This window comes from Oncorhynchus mykiss, chromosome 26, assembly GCF_057628025.1.
Source record: "Oncorhynchus mykiss isolate SJ-2025 chromosome 26, ASM5762802v1, whole genome shotgun sequence".
Taxonomy (NCBI): domain Eukaryota; kingdom Metazoa; phylum Chordata; class Actinopteri; order Salmoniformes; family Salmonidae; genus Oncorhynchus; species Oncorhynchus mykiss.
In genome coordinates this window covers 1,878,376-1,891,040 of record NC_143047.1, presented here as the reverse complement: position 1 = coordinate 1,891,040, position 12,665 = coordinate 1,878,376, and the positions used below count along the sequence as shown (strand labels likewise).

The window sequence follows — 12,665 nt, the reverse complement described above, 5'->3', positions numbered from 1 at the left end:
GACTTTCAAAGTGACACCGTCATAGGATGCCACCTTTTCAACAAGTCAGTTCGTCAGTTCGTTCTGCCCTGCTACAGCAGCTCCGGTCAACTGTAAGTGCTGTTACTGTGAAGTGGAAACGTCTAGGAGCAACAACAGCTTGGCGCAACTTCCTGCTACTCATGCCAGGAATATATGAAATGCATATTATTAGTAGGTGTGGATAGAAAACACTCTGAAGTTTCTAAAACTGTTTCAATCATGTCTGTGACTATAACAGAACTTATGTAGCAGGCAAAACCCCGAGGACTAACTGTTCAGATTTTTTTTCTTTTTTGCCTCTGACCGTTCCCTCTGTTGTCTTTGCCAAGGGACATTTGATAGGAACCATTTTACAGTTCCTACGACTTCCACTGGATGTCACCAGTCTTTGGAATTTGGTTGAGGTTAATCATTTGTGCAACGAAGAGGAAGCACATCCTGGAACAACGTTACACTGTTGAGAGTTGCGCAAGACGAAAAAAGGAGCATGGTTTGTTTACTTGCTGTATTGAATACAGATTGCCCCGTCTACAATTTGATCAATTATTAACGTTTAAAAATACCTAAAGTTGTATTACAAAAGTATTTTGAAATATTTTGGCAAAGTTTATGGGCAATTTTTGAAATGTTTTGTCGTGACATTGTGTTTTGGTAAGCTGTTTTTTTCTGGATCAAACGTGCTTTATAAATGGACATTTTGGGTATACATGGACGGAATTAATCGGGAAAAAAGGAACAATTGTCATGGGACATATTGGAGTGCCAACAAAAGAAGCTTGTCAAAGGTAATGCATGTTTTATATTTTATTTAAGCGTTTTGTGTAGCGCCTGCAGAAATGAAATATGCTACCCTCTTTATTGACATTGTGCTATCCTCAGATAATAGCTTCTTAATGCTTTCGCCGAAAAGCTTTTTAAAATCGGACATGTTGGCTGGATTCACAACGAGTGTAGCTTTAATTGAGTATCTTACATGTGTGATTTAATGAAGGTTTGATTTTATATCATTATTTGAATTTGCCGCACTGCAAGCGTCCCCTATACTATAAGAAGTTAAATGGGTTTCCATGGCCGAGCAGCCGCACAAAATACTAAGATCACCATGTGCAATGCCAAGCATCGGCTGGAGTGGTATAAAGCTGGCCTCCATTAAACTCTGGAGCAGTCGAAACGCATTCTCTGGATTGATTAATCAATCACGCTTCAACATCTGGCAGTCCTACGGACGAATCTGGGTTTGGCGGATGCCAGGGGAACGCTACCTACCTCAATGCATAGTGCCAACTGTAAAGTTTGGTAGAGGAGGAGTAATGTTCTGGGGCTGTTTTTCATAGTTCGGGCTAGGCCCGTTAGTTCCAGTGAAGGGAAATCTTCACGCAACACTGTACAATGACATTCTAGACCAGTGGTTCCCAAACTTTTCATAGTCCTGTACCCCTTAAAACATTCAACCTCCAGCTGCGTACCCCCTCTAGCACCAGGGTCAGTGCACTCTCAAATGTTGTCTTTTGCCATCATTGTAAGCCTGCCACACACATACGATACATTTATTAAACATAAGAATGAGTGTGTGTTTTTGTCACAACCCGGCTCGTGGGAAGTGACAAAGAGCTCTTATAGGACCAGGGCACAAATAATAATATACTATAAATCAATTATTTTGCTCTTTATTTAGCCATCTTACATATAAAACTTTATTTTTTCATCGAAAATTGTGAATAACTCACTACACGTTAATGAGAAGGGTCTGCTTGAAAGGATGCACATAACTCTGCAATGTTGCGTTGTATAGTAGAGAGTCTCAGTCTTTTTCCACACACAGTCTGTACCTGTATTTGAGTTTATTTTATTTTATTTTATTTTTACAGGGACAGTGCACATTAATCAATGTTTCAGTAAAAGTGACGGTTTTAGCCAGCCGGCTAATTTTCAACCGCAGTCCCTGGGCAGGTTATTAAAAACAATTACAATATAGACATTCATTGAGCAGTGAGCACACGCAGAGCAACATAGGACAAGCAATACTGTCACTGGAATTTCATAATTCCTATTGATTGTACATTAATTAAATCACTCAGTCTATTTTATAAGAATTTGTAAGATTCCTATTTGCATAAAATAGACAGATACCAGTCTTATCAAAATTAGATAATAGTATTTATTCTCGGAGCGCGCTGCCATGTAACCACAAACAACAGTTTATATACAAAATATGATGTCATAGGTTATAAAACGTCCTTTCTCCTATCAACCAGGATTCCAACCAGTTGAAAAGTTCATTACAACCCACTAGCTCGCTCACTCCAGACACACACTTATCTGTTAACTTCTGGAATCTTCACCTTCATCCATCACTATTTAGAAGACAGTTTCAGATAATGGAAAACCCAGGAAAACACTCTCTGCCTATCTAAACATCCCAGAGCTAAGTTGAGTCGGTTCAACCATAGGTTAACGACCCTTTTTGCTTACTTAAAAACCCACAATTCCTGTCTCCTCCAACCTGGCTGGAATGGTATTTATTAAATTTAATTACCCCATGTCTCATGCTCCACAAACCCTTCCTTATTAATTAATATTATTAATCAGATATAATTAAACAGAGTATAAGTTTCATTAGTTATATTAGTTATAGTTCTATTTAAAATGTAGATATTGTAAATATTGTTTAGTCATTATTCATAAAATTCCTAACAAATAAATACATAGCATACAGACTGAGCAACATAGAACATACATAGAACATAGAACATAGAACAAAAAGCAACAAGACAAAATCTATAAAAGCAACAGAGTGTTTCCATACCTCACAAGCTACAGACAACATGGAAAGCGGCAATACACAGCTAGGGATAATGTTCACAAATCTGGATGACCTTTAGCCACGTCTTCATGCATTTTGTGAAAGTGTGATATGTGGTACAGTTATGTGGGCGGCAGGGTAGCCTAGTGGTTAGAGCGTTGGACTAGTAACCGGACTAATAAAGAGGGGGAGCCAGGCCATTTAGGATCTTGAATACAAGACATGCGTCAACTCAGGAGCTCATGCTTTCTGAGGATGTAACAGTGATGATGGCTATTGGGCTTCCTATGAAGCACTTTGAGAGCCTGTTTGTAGACAGACTGAATAGGTTTTAATGTTGTACAGCAAGCTTTTGCCCAACTAGTCAAGCAGTATGTTAAGTGGGGGAGTATCATAGATTTGAAGTACAGTTTTGCTACCTCTGTAGTCAATTTCATACAAATCGAAAATTAGCTAGGTTGAATTTGGTTATTTGAATGACCTTTTTCACATGCTTTTTAAAAGAGAGGTTTGAATCAAGTATGATGCCAAGGTACTTCAAATCAGATACCACCTGGAATAAATCAGATTCCACGGCAGCAGGAATAATTAAGTTAATGGTATCTGTTGCTTTTATACATGTCTTGCTAGTTTGAAGTCACCTTAATTCTCGCTCAAAAAACTCCTGTGGTTTATTTTTTTATTTGGCATGTTTTGTTTCTAAATGTCTGCGCAAAAGTGAAGGTTTCATAAAGTTGTGAGATAGTACTTTTGCACATATAATACACTGGGGCTGAGGAAAGGCACTACTCCCAATATCAGTGAACCCCAAATCAATGTAGTTCCCATCATATTTGCGGCCCTTCGATGGTCCAACGTCCCTGTCTGTTGCTCCGTGCTATCCCGTGTAAGGGGGCAGTAGCTCTTTGGCTGCATCAGATTCACTACTATCAGTGTCCATGCTAGCTGGGCTGACAACAAATGTAGAATTACTGATGCTAGCATTGGATGTGCTCGTGGAAGCAGAACAACCTGTGACGTCAACAGGTGCAGGTGTAGTCCTGATGGTAGTAGCAGTACTACCAGTAGAGCTGGTATGTCTCTATTGGACGTGGGCCTTACCTTTTTTTAACCATTTTCGAGCAAACAGTATGAGCTGCAGCTACGTTTGGCTACATGTGGACCATTAGTGGAATTCCCGCTAGAGAGTAACGGTTAATGTGATAGGATGTTAATTATTTGACTAAGCTACCTGTATTTGACATTGTGTTGTTATTTCGCTGAACACTAGATGGTTTAATTTTATTTTTGGCAGGTAAACAAGGCTACACAGGCGTGAAAGAAACCTCACCCAAATGTATGGCCCTGTTGTGAGATTTTTATATATATATATATATATATATATATATATATAAAAAATGTGAATCACATTTTTATGTGGTGTACCCCTGACGGCATTGTACGCGTACCCCAGTTTGGGAATACCTGTTCTAGACCATTCTGTGCTTCCAATTTTGTGGCAACAACCCCTTTCCTGTTTCAGCTGTTCACAAAGCAAGATCCATACAGAAATTGTTGGTCGAGATCGGTGTGGAATAACTTGACTGGCCTGCACAAAGCCCTGACCTCAACCCCATCAAACACCTTTGGGATGAATTGGAATGCAGACTGCGAGCCAGGCCTAATCACCCAACATCAGTGTCCGACCTCACTAATGCTCTTGTGGCTGAATGGAAGCAAGTCCCAGCAGCAATGTTCATCTATTTGAAAGCCTTCCCAGAAGAATGGAGGCTGTTACAACAGCAAAGGGGGGACCAACTCCATATTAATAACCATAATTTTAGAGTTAGATGTTTGACGAGCAGGTGTCCATGTACTTTTGCTTATGTTGTGTGTTTGCGCTGATTTCATGCTCTTCCATTTGGGAATATAGCATTTTTACATAGCACTTTTATACTATTTATGATTGCCAAGTGCATCCTTACTCGCATGCTAATAGTACCTTTTTGTTGGTAGAAAGACCTTCTGAAGTGTGTGTGTGTGTGTGTGTGTGCGTGTGTGCGTGCGTGCATCTGTGCAAGTGTGTGTGATTGCTGCCATGCATGTTTCTGAGAGGAAGTGAGTGTGTGGACTATGCTGCCTCTATAGCATATCCAGGGGTTGATGGTTCAGAGTGCATACTATAAATTGCATGCCGGAAATCGGTTTACAGTCAGTGTTTCATTGTCACCACTACCATTATCCTAATAGTAAACATGTCCCTGATGCAGGCTCGTGTAACACTGTTCATTTACCTTTACATGAACTTTCCTGGAAACCCCAAGACACTATCCATGTTACGTACCAAATGGCACCCTATTCCCTATACAGTCCACTACTTTTGACCAGAGCACTATGGGTCCCGGTTAAAAGCAGTGAATAGGGTGCCATTTGGGATGCAGCCTATGATTCCTAATAGTGAACAGAAAAAAACAGAACATTCTGCTTTGGGGGCCCTGTTTCTCTGAAGTGTCCAAGTGTCGCTCAGCACATTCCAGAACTTTTCCAGGACTGGCGAGAAAGGGTGGCTCCCCTGAAGGCTGTTTTATGAGAGCTCAGTTAAGCACGCCCCTGCCTTCTCTGGGTTATGTCCCTGACAGGTAGGCTTTGGGTGCCATAAAGCTCCCTGGCACGGTCCCCGCTTTTTAATATCCATTTAATATCCATTTTCCTCTATGTAGCTGGAAAAGTATTAACAACCCTCCTTTTCAAATGGTCCTTAGCTGCACCAGATGCCAGACACCAAGTCCGGCATCTGGTGCCAAGGAATCCACCCCAAGTTTTAGAGCACTTTTCTTTCTGTAATCCCTTGGAAATGGATTACCTCAAACCTGTTCAAACAGCCACGAGCTACTGTGTGTTTTTATGACTTACTTTTGCCACAGTATAAAACATAAAACTTACTATGTGGTCTAAAACGTGTACACACAACCCTGTTCTAGAATGTTGGACCATTGGCTTTCATATTATTCAGATTCTGAACTATTCCACGTGGACATACTATTGTGGCTCGGTAGCTATGGCTGTGTAGGGTGAAGTTGCACCTGAACACTGATCTTGGGTCAGGTTTGCATTTTCCCCACTAAGGGTTCAGGATGAGGGGAAGCTGATCTTAGATCTGTACCTAGGGAAACTTCACCCAGGAGCGAATTGGGCTTTACACCACACAGCCAGCAATGATTTAGGAGTGATGACCGGAAATTAAAGGGATGCCGAGCTTCAGCACCAACAGCATCCTCTACTCCATTATTAATGCAGTGTGATTGCCTCACATTTACAGTGCCTTCAGAAAGTATTCACATCCCTTGACGTTGTTGTGTTACAAAGTGTGATTAATGTCAAAGTGTAAGAAATACCCCCAAAAAATGAATATTGATTAGATGAGTATTCTACCCCCTGAGACAATACATGTTAGAATCACCTTTGGCGATATAGAAGAAAAAGAAACGCACACCTACCAAGACGAGGTGCTGGCTAGCGGAGTAGAAACTCTTGGAGCTCAGATGCAGAATCACCTTTGGCCTCATGGTGAAATCCCTGAGCGGATTCCTTCCTCTCCGGTAACTGAAGAAGGACACCTGTATCTTTGTAGTGCCTGGGTGTATTGATGCACCATCCAAAGTGTAAATAATAACTTCACCATGCTCAAAGGGATATTCAATGTCTGCTTTATTTTTTATTTTTACCTACAGTATCTACCAATGGGTACCCTTCTTTACAAGGCATTGGAAATCCTCCCTGGTCTTTGTTGTTGAATCAGTTTTTTAAATGTGATGCTTGATTGAGGGACCTTACAGATAATTGTATGTGTGGGGTATGGAGATGAGGTAGTCATCTCAAAAATCATGTTAAACACACAGAGTCCATGCAACTTATTATGTGACTTGTGAAGCAAATTATTACTCCTAAATGTATTTAGGCTTGCCATAACAAAGGGGTTGAATACTTATTGACTAACGCTAAGCAATTAGTGCTTTTTGAGTTCGTTTTGGTTAGATTATTAAAAGATAATCACTGTAAGAAAAAAAGATGACAAATGCACTTTGCATTATGTGGGTTGAATAATGTAACAACACAGAATAAAACAATTAATAAAAGTCCCATGTTGTTAGTGACTGCCCATCACTTATTTAACATAATTTATTCACATTACTTTATTTTAATACAGTATTTGTTTTATTTGATTACTTTATTTCAGATCTTTACCACCTTCAGTGCTCGGTTGGCTCCACCAAGTCTGTCCCCACCCAATTTGATTTGGTGGTTTTAAGCATTTCAAATAGCTCTTTGTTGACAGTTGCTATCGTCCTCCATCAGCACCGGCTTGAAACCTACCTGCCCTAAACTCTCTCCTGGCCCCTTACACTAAGTCTGAATTTGTCCTGCTAGGTGGCCTAAACTAGGACATGCTTAATCCACCTGACCAAGTCCTAAAGCAATGGTAGAGTTGTCTTGAGAGATAATATGGTCGGCATTTGATTGTGAGGAATTCTAGGCCAGGTGAACAAAAGGACTTGAGTTATTGTATGTTGTTACAATTACACCATGAGTGGCTAAATCATGAAACATTCACCCCGCCCTTCTTACCAGAGAGATGTTTGTTCCTGTCAGCGCGATGCACTGAAAATCCCATTGGCTGTACGGACTCCAACAGCATGTCCCCAGCTAGCCTGGTCTCCGTGAAAGAGAGTATGTTACAATTCCAGATATCTCTTTGGAAAGCTACTCTTGCCCTAATTTCATTGACTTTGTCAACTAGGGACTGGACATTAGCATGTAATATACTCAGAAGTGGTGGGTGGTGTGCGTGCATCCAAAGCCTCACTAGAAGAACGCTCCGGCACCCTCTCCTCTGACGCCGTTGTTTTGGGTCGGCCTCTGGAATCAGTTCAAATGCCCTTGGAGGTGCAGACAAAGGATCCGCTTTGGGAAAGTCGTATTCCTGGTCGTAGTGCTGGTTGTGCTGGTAAGGTGACATCTCTGTGATATCCAATAGTTCTTCCCAGCTGTATGTAATGACAATTAAGGTTTTCTGGGCTAACAATGTAAGAAATAATACAAAAAAAAACTAAATACTGCACAGTTTCCTAAGGACTTAAAGCAAAGCTGCCATCTCTATCGGCGCCATCAATATGCAAACATAACACACCCACATCAAACCACACCCCCAAGTCAGGTCTCGTTTGCCTTCAGTCATGGCTACTAGCATTTCTGAAGGAGCAATCTTCAAAACAAGGCCAAATCAGGAACTGCAGTCGCCCTTTAACACAGTTTAGTTTAGTTAGAGCATAGATGTGATCTAATTGTTAAATTGAGTTCAAACACATTATGTCCGAAAGTAACTGTCGAGTGTTTCCAGATTCATATGAAATATGACCAATAATGAATTACAATATTTACAGTGCCTTGCGAAAGTATTCGGCCCCCTTGAACTGTGCGACCTTTTGCCACATTTCAGGCTTCAAACATAAAGATATAAAACTGTATTTTTTTATGAAGAATCAACAACAAGTGGGACACAATCATTAAGTGGAACGACATTTATTGGATATTTCAAACTTTTTAACAAATCAAAAACTGAAAAATTGGGCGTGCAAAATTATTCAGCCCCTTTACTTTCAGTGCAGCAAACTCTCCAGAAGTTCAGTGAGGATCTCTGAATGATCCAATGTTGACCTAAATGACTAATGATGATAAATACAATCCACCTGTGTGTAATCAAGTCTCCGTATAAATGCACCTGCACTGTGATAGTCTCAGAGGTCCGTTAAAAGCGCAGAGAGCATCATGAAGAACAAGGAACACACCAGGCAGGTGCGAGACACTGTTGTGAAGAAGTTTAAAGCCGAATTTGGATACAAAAATATTTCCCAAGCTTTAAACATCCCAAGGAGCACTGTGCAAGCGATAATATTGAAATGGAAGGAGTATCAGACCACTGCAAATCTACCAAGACCTGGCCGTCCCTCTAAACTTTCAGCTCAAACAAGGAGAAGATTGATCAGAGATGCAGCCAAGAGGCCCATGATCACTCTGGATGAACTGCAGAGATCTACAGCTGAGGTGGGAGACTCTGTCCATAGGACAACAATCAGTCGTATATTGCACAAATCTGGCCTTTATGGAAGAGTGGCAAGAAGAAAGCCATTTCTTAAAGATATCCATAAAAAGTGTCGTTTAAAGTTTGCCACAAGCCACCTGGGAGACACACCAAACATGTGGAAGAAGGTGCTCTGGTCAGATGAAACCAAAATTGAACTTTTTGGCAACAATGCAAAACGTTATGTTTGGCGTAAAAGCAACACAGCTGAACACACCATCCCCACTGTCAAACATGGTGGTGGCAGCATCATGGTTTGGGCCTGCTTTTCTTCAGTAGGGACAGGGAAGATGGTTAAAATTGATGGGAAGATGGATGGAGCCAAATACAGGACCATTCTGGAAGAAAACCTGATGGAGTCTGCAAAAGACCTGAGACTGGGACGGAGATTTGTCTTCCAACAAGACAATGATCCAAAACATAAAGCAAAATCTACAATGGAATGGTTCAAAAATAAACATATCCAGGTGTTAGAATGGCCAAGTCAAAGTCCAGACCTGAATCCAATCGAGAATCTGTGGAAAGAACTGAGAACTGCTGTTCACAAATGCTCTCCATCCAACCTCACTGAGCTTGAGCTGTTTTGCAAGGAGGAATGGGAAAACATTTCAGTCTCTCGATGTGCAAAACTGATAGAGACATACCACAAGCGACTTACAGCTGTAATCGCAGCAAAAGGTGGCGCTACAAAGTATTAACTTAAGGGGGCTGAATAATTTTGCACGCCCAATTTTTCAGTTTTTGATTTGTTAAAAAAGTTTGAAATATCCAATAAATGTCGTTCCACTTCATGATTGTGTCCCACTTGTTGTTGATTCTTCACAAAAAAATACAGTTTTATATCTTTATGTTTGAAGCCTGAAATGTGGCAAAAGGTCGCAAAGTTCAAGGGGGCCGAATACTTTCGCAAGGCACTGTAAATAGTTTTTCTTCCAAGAAATGTTAATTAAGTAGTAAAAAGCAGCTTTTCTGTGTTTGAATGTTGTGGGTGCACCCCAACAACAGGAATGATGTGGGCGTATATCTTTCATAAAAAATATTAATGACAAGTTGACAGCTGATTGGCTCAGCCAATGAGCCAACGTCGCATCACACATATTTGAAAAAGAGTTTTGGAATAGTTTTTTCTCAAATCTATGCTTTGGCCACAAATATGAGTATAGGACGAGTCAACCAGATTATTTCGGTATGAGTTAACAGAATATTAGCTTTTATATATGGGTCGTTCTACAGAAGTGGTGTACGTTGGGGGTTGGAAAAAAATGCAAATGTGTTTCCTATTTCTCCCAAATTTTCAGCCAAACCTTTTTGAATACTACCCTCTTGAATTATTTGCACCCTAGGAAAATATGAACAATAAAGGCTGTGAAAAAATGTCATTGTTGTTTATGAGCTGAATTCCTTACCACCGCAAAATGTCTTCACAACTGAAACACATTGAAAAGTTGCAATAAAGGGAGAACGATGCAGAGTAGTGATACTTCTGATTAACCTTATATTACAGGTACATTTTTGAAAGTCTATTTTCATACCAAATTAACAAAATAGTAAAAACATAATTTTTATTTACCAGATTTTCAAAACTTTAAATTTAATTTAGAGAAATATAATCCCTATTGCTTTCAGTAAAATGTTGATTGTATGAATCAAAAAGTGATTTTGGTGTGTGTCAATCATAGAGATAATTTAAGTACTCTAGATGGTTATAACTTGTTTTATACTGAGAAAAAATATAAACGCAACATGTTTTATGAGCTGAAATAAATGATCCTTGACAAATCACAATTTTTTTTATTTCTCTCAAATTTTGAGCACAAATTAGTTTACATCAATGTTAGTGAGCATTTCTACTTTGCCAAGATAACACATACCAAGAAGCTGATTAAACAGCATGATCATTACACAGTTGCACCTTATGCTGTTGACAATAAAAGGCCAGTATAAAATGTGCAGTTTTGTCACACAACACAATGCCATAGATGTTTTGAGAAAGCGTGCAATTGGCATGCTAACTGCAGGAATGTCCACCAGAGCTGTTACCAGAACATTACATGTTTATTTTTCTAACATAAGCTGCCTCCAATGTCATTTTAGAGAACTTGGAAGTTTGTCCAACCGGCCTCACAACCACAGACCACAGGTAACCTTGTGTAACGGCTTCTAGGAGTAGTGGGTGGAGGAGTCAGGCGCAGAGAGCAGGTAGTTCAGAACGTGGATCTTTATTCCAAAGACAGTGAAAACGGACATGCCAAACACAAGGGCGCATAAAATACCCAGTCCAAACAAACAGGACTAAACTGTCCGGAAAAATAGAATCCACAAATAATCCAACACCATGAACAGAAAACAAGCCCGCACAAAAGCTGGCGGGCCTAGTGCCCTTAAATAGCCCACAAACAAAACTAAACTCAAAACAGGTGTAACCAATCAGACCAAACTACCAGAAACAAAAAAGGGAATCGATGGCAGCTAGTAGTACCGGCGACGACGACCGCCGAGCACCGCCCGAACAGGAAGAGGCTCCATCTTCGGCGGGATTCGTGACATCATGCCAGTCCAGAGCCTCCACATCAAGCTTCTTCACCTGCGGTATCATCTGAGACCAGCCATCCGATTAACTTTGTGTTTGCACAACTGAAGAATTTCTGCACAAACGGTCAGAAAGTACCTCAGGGAAGCTAATCTGCATACTCATCGTCCTCACCAGGGTCTTGACCTGACTGCAGTTTGGCTTTGTAACCGATTTCAGTGGGCAAAATGCACACCTTCGATGGCAATTGGCAACCTGGAGAAGTGTGCTCTTCACAGATGCATACTCACCAGACATGTCACCCATTGAACATGAAGATCCATGAAGGCCCAACTAGAGCCCAGACTTGAACCCGATCGAACGTCACTGGAGAGACCTGAAAATAACTGTGCAGCGATGCTCCCCATACAACCTCCCCATACAACCTGAGAGTTTGAGAGGATCTTCAGAGAAGAATGGGAGAATCTCCCCGAATACAGGTGTGCCAAGCTTGTAGCGTCATACCCATGAAGACAAGAGGCTGTCAAAGGTGCTTCAACAAAGTAGTGAGTAAAGGGTCTGAATAGTTATGTAAATTTGATATTTCAGCTATTTATTTTTTATAAATTAGCAAACATTTCTAAAAACCTGCTTTGTCATTATGGGGTATTGTGTGTAGAGTGATGAAGGAAAAAAACAATTGAATCAATTTTATAATAAGGCAGTGTGACGTATCAAAATGTGGAAAAAGTGAAGGGGTCTGAATACTTTTCGAATGCACTGTATATCGAATTGGCCACATGCTAAAATATCACAATATTTATGTATATTTATAAAGGAACTAAAGTATACTGCTTCTCAAATTATGTGGGCAACTTTAATGGGGGGTGAGGGCCACAAAAAAAGGAACATGAGGGGCCGCAGTGGTTCGTGGGTCTGCGTACCCACATCCATACCCATTATTACAAGTTTAGATAGCTGGCCGCTAGACTTACCAATCTAAAAATGTAACTGACATGGGCTAATTGAGTGACTGCTGATGCACAACCAAATGTCTAAATTGCACATTGTGTATTCTATTATTCTAACTCTCAACAGTAAGTTGAGTGAGCTGAGTTCCAAAAAAAAAAAACATGTTTTTTTATTATTATTTGTATTTTTTTATTGGCCTGCTGGTGTAGACTAATGCATGCAGTGTGGAACAAGAACCTTGA

At 40.3% G+C, this 12,665-nt stretch overlaps 1 protein-coding gene across 1 annotated transcript in view; it reads left to right on the top strand.

Annotated features, from left to right (window-relative positions):
- kif6 (kinesin family member 6) overlaps positions 1-12,665 on the top strand; it is a 217,028-nt gene that overhangs the window by 152,638 nt on the left and 51,725 nt on the right. The window lies entirely within an intron of this gene.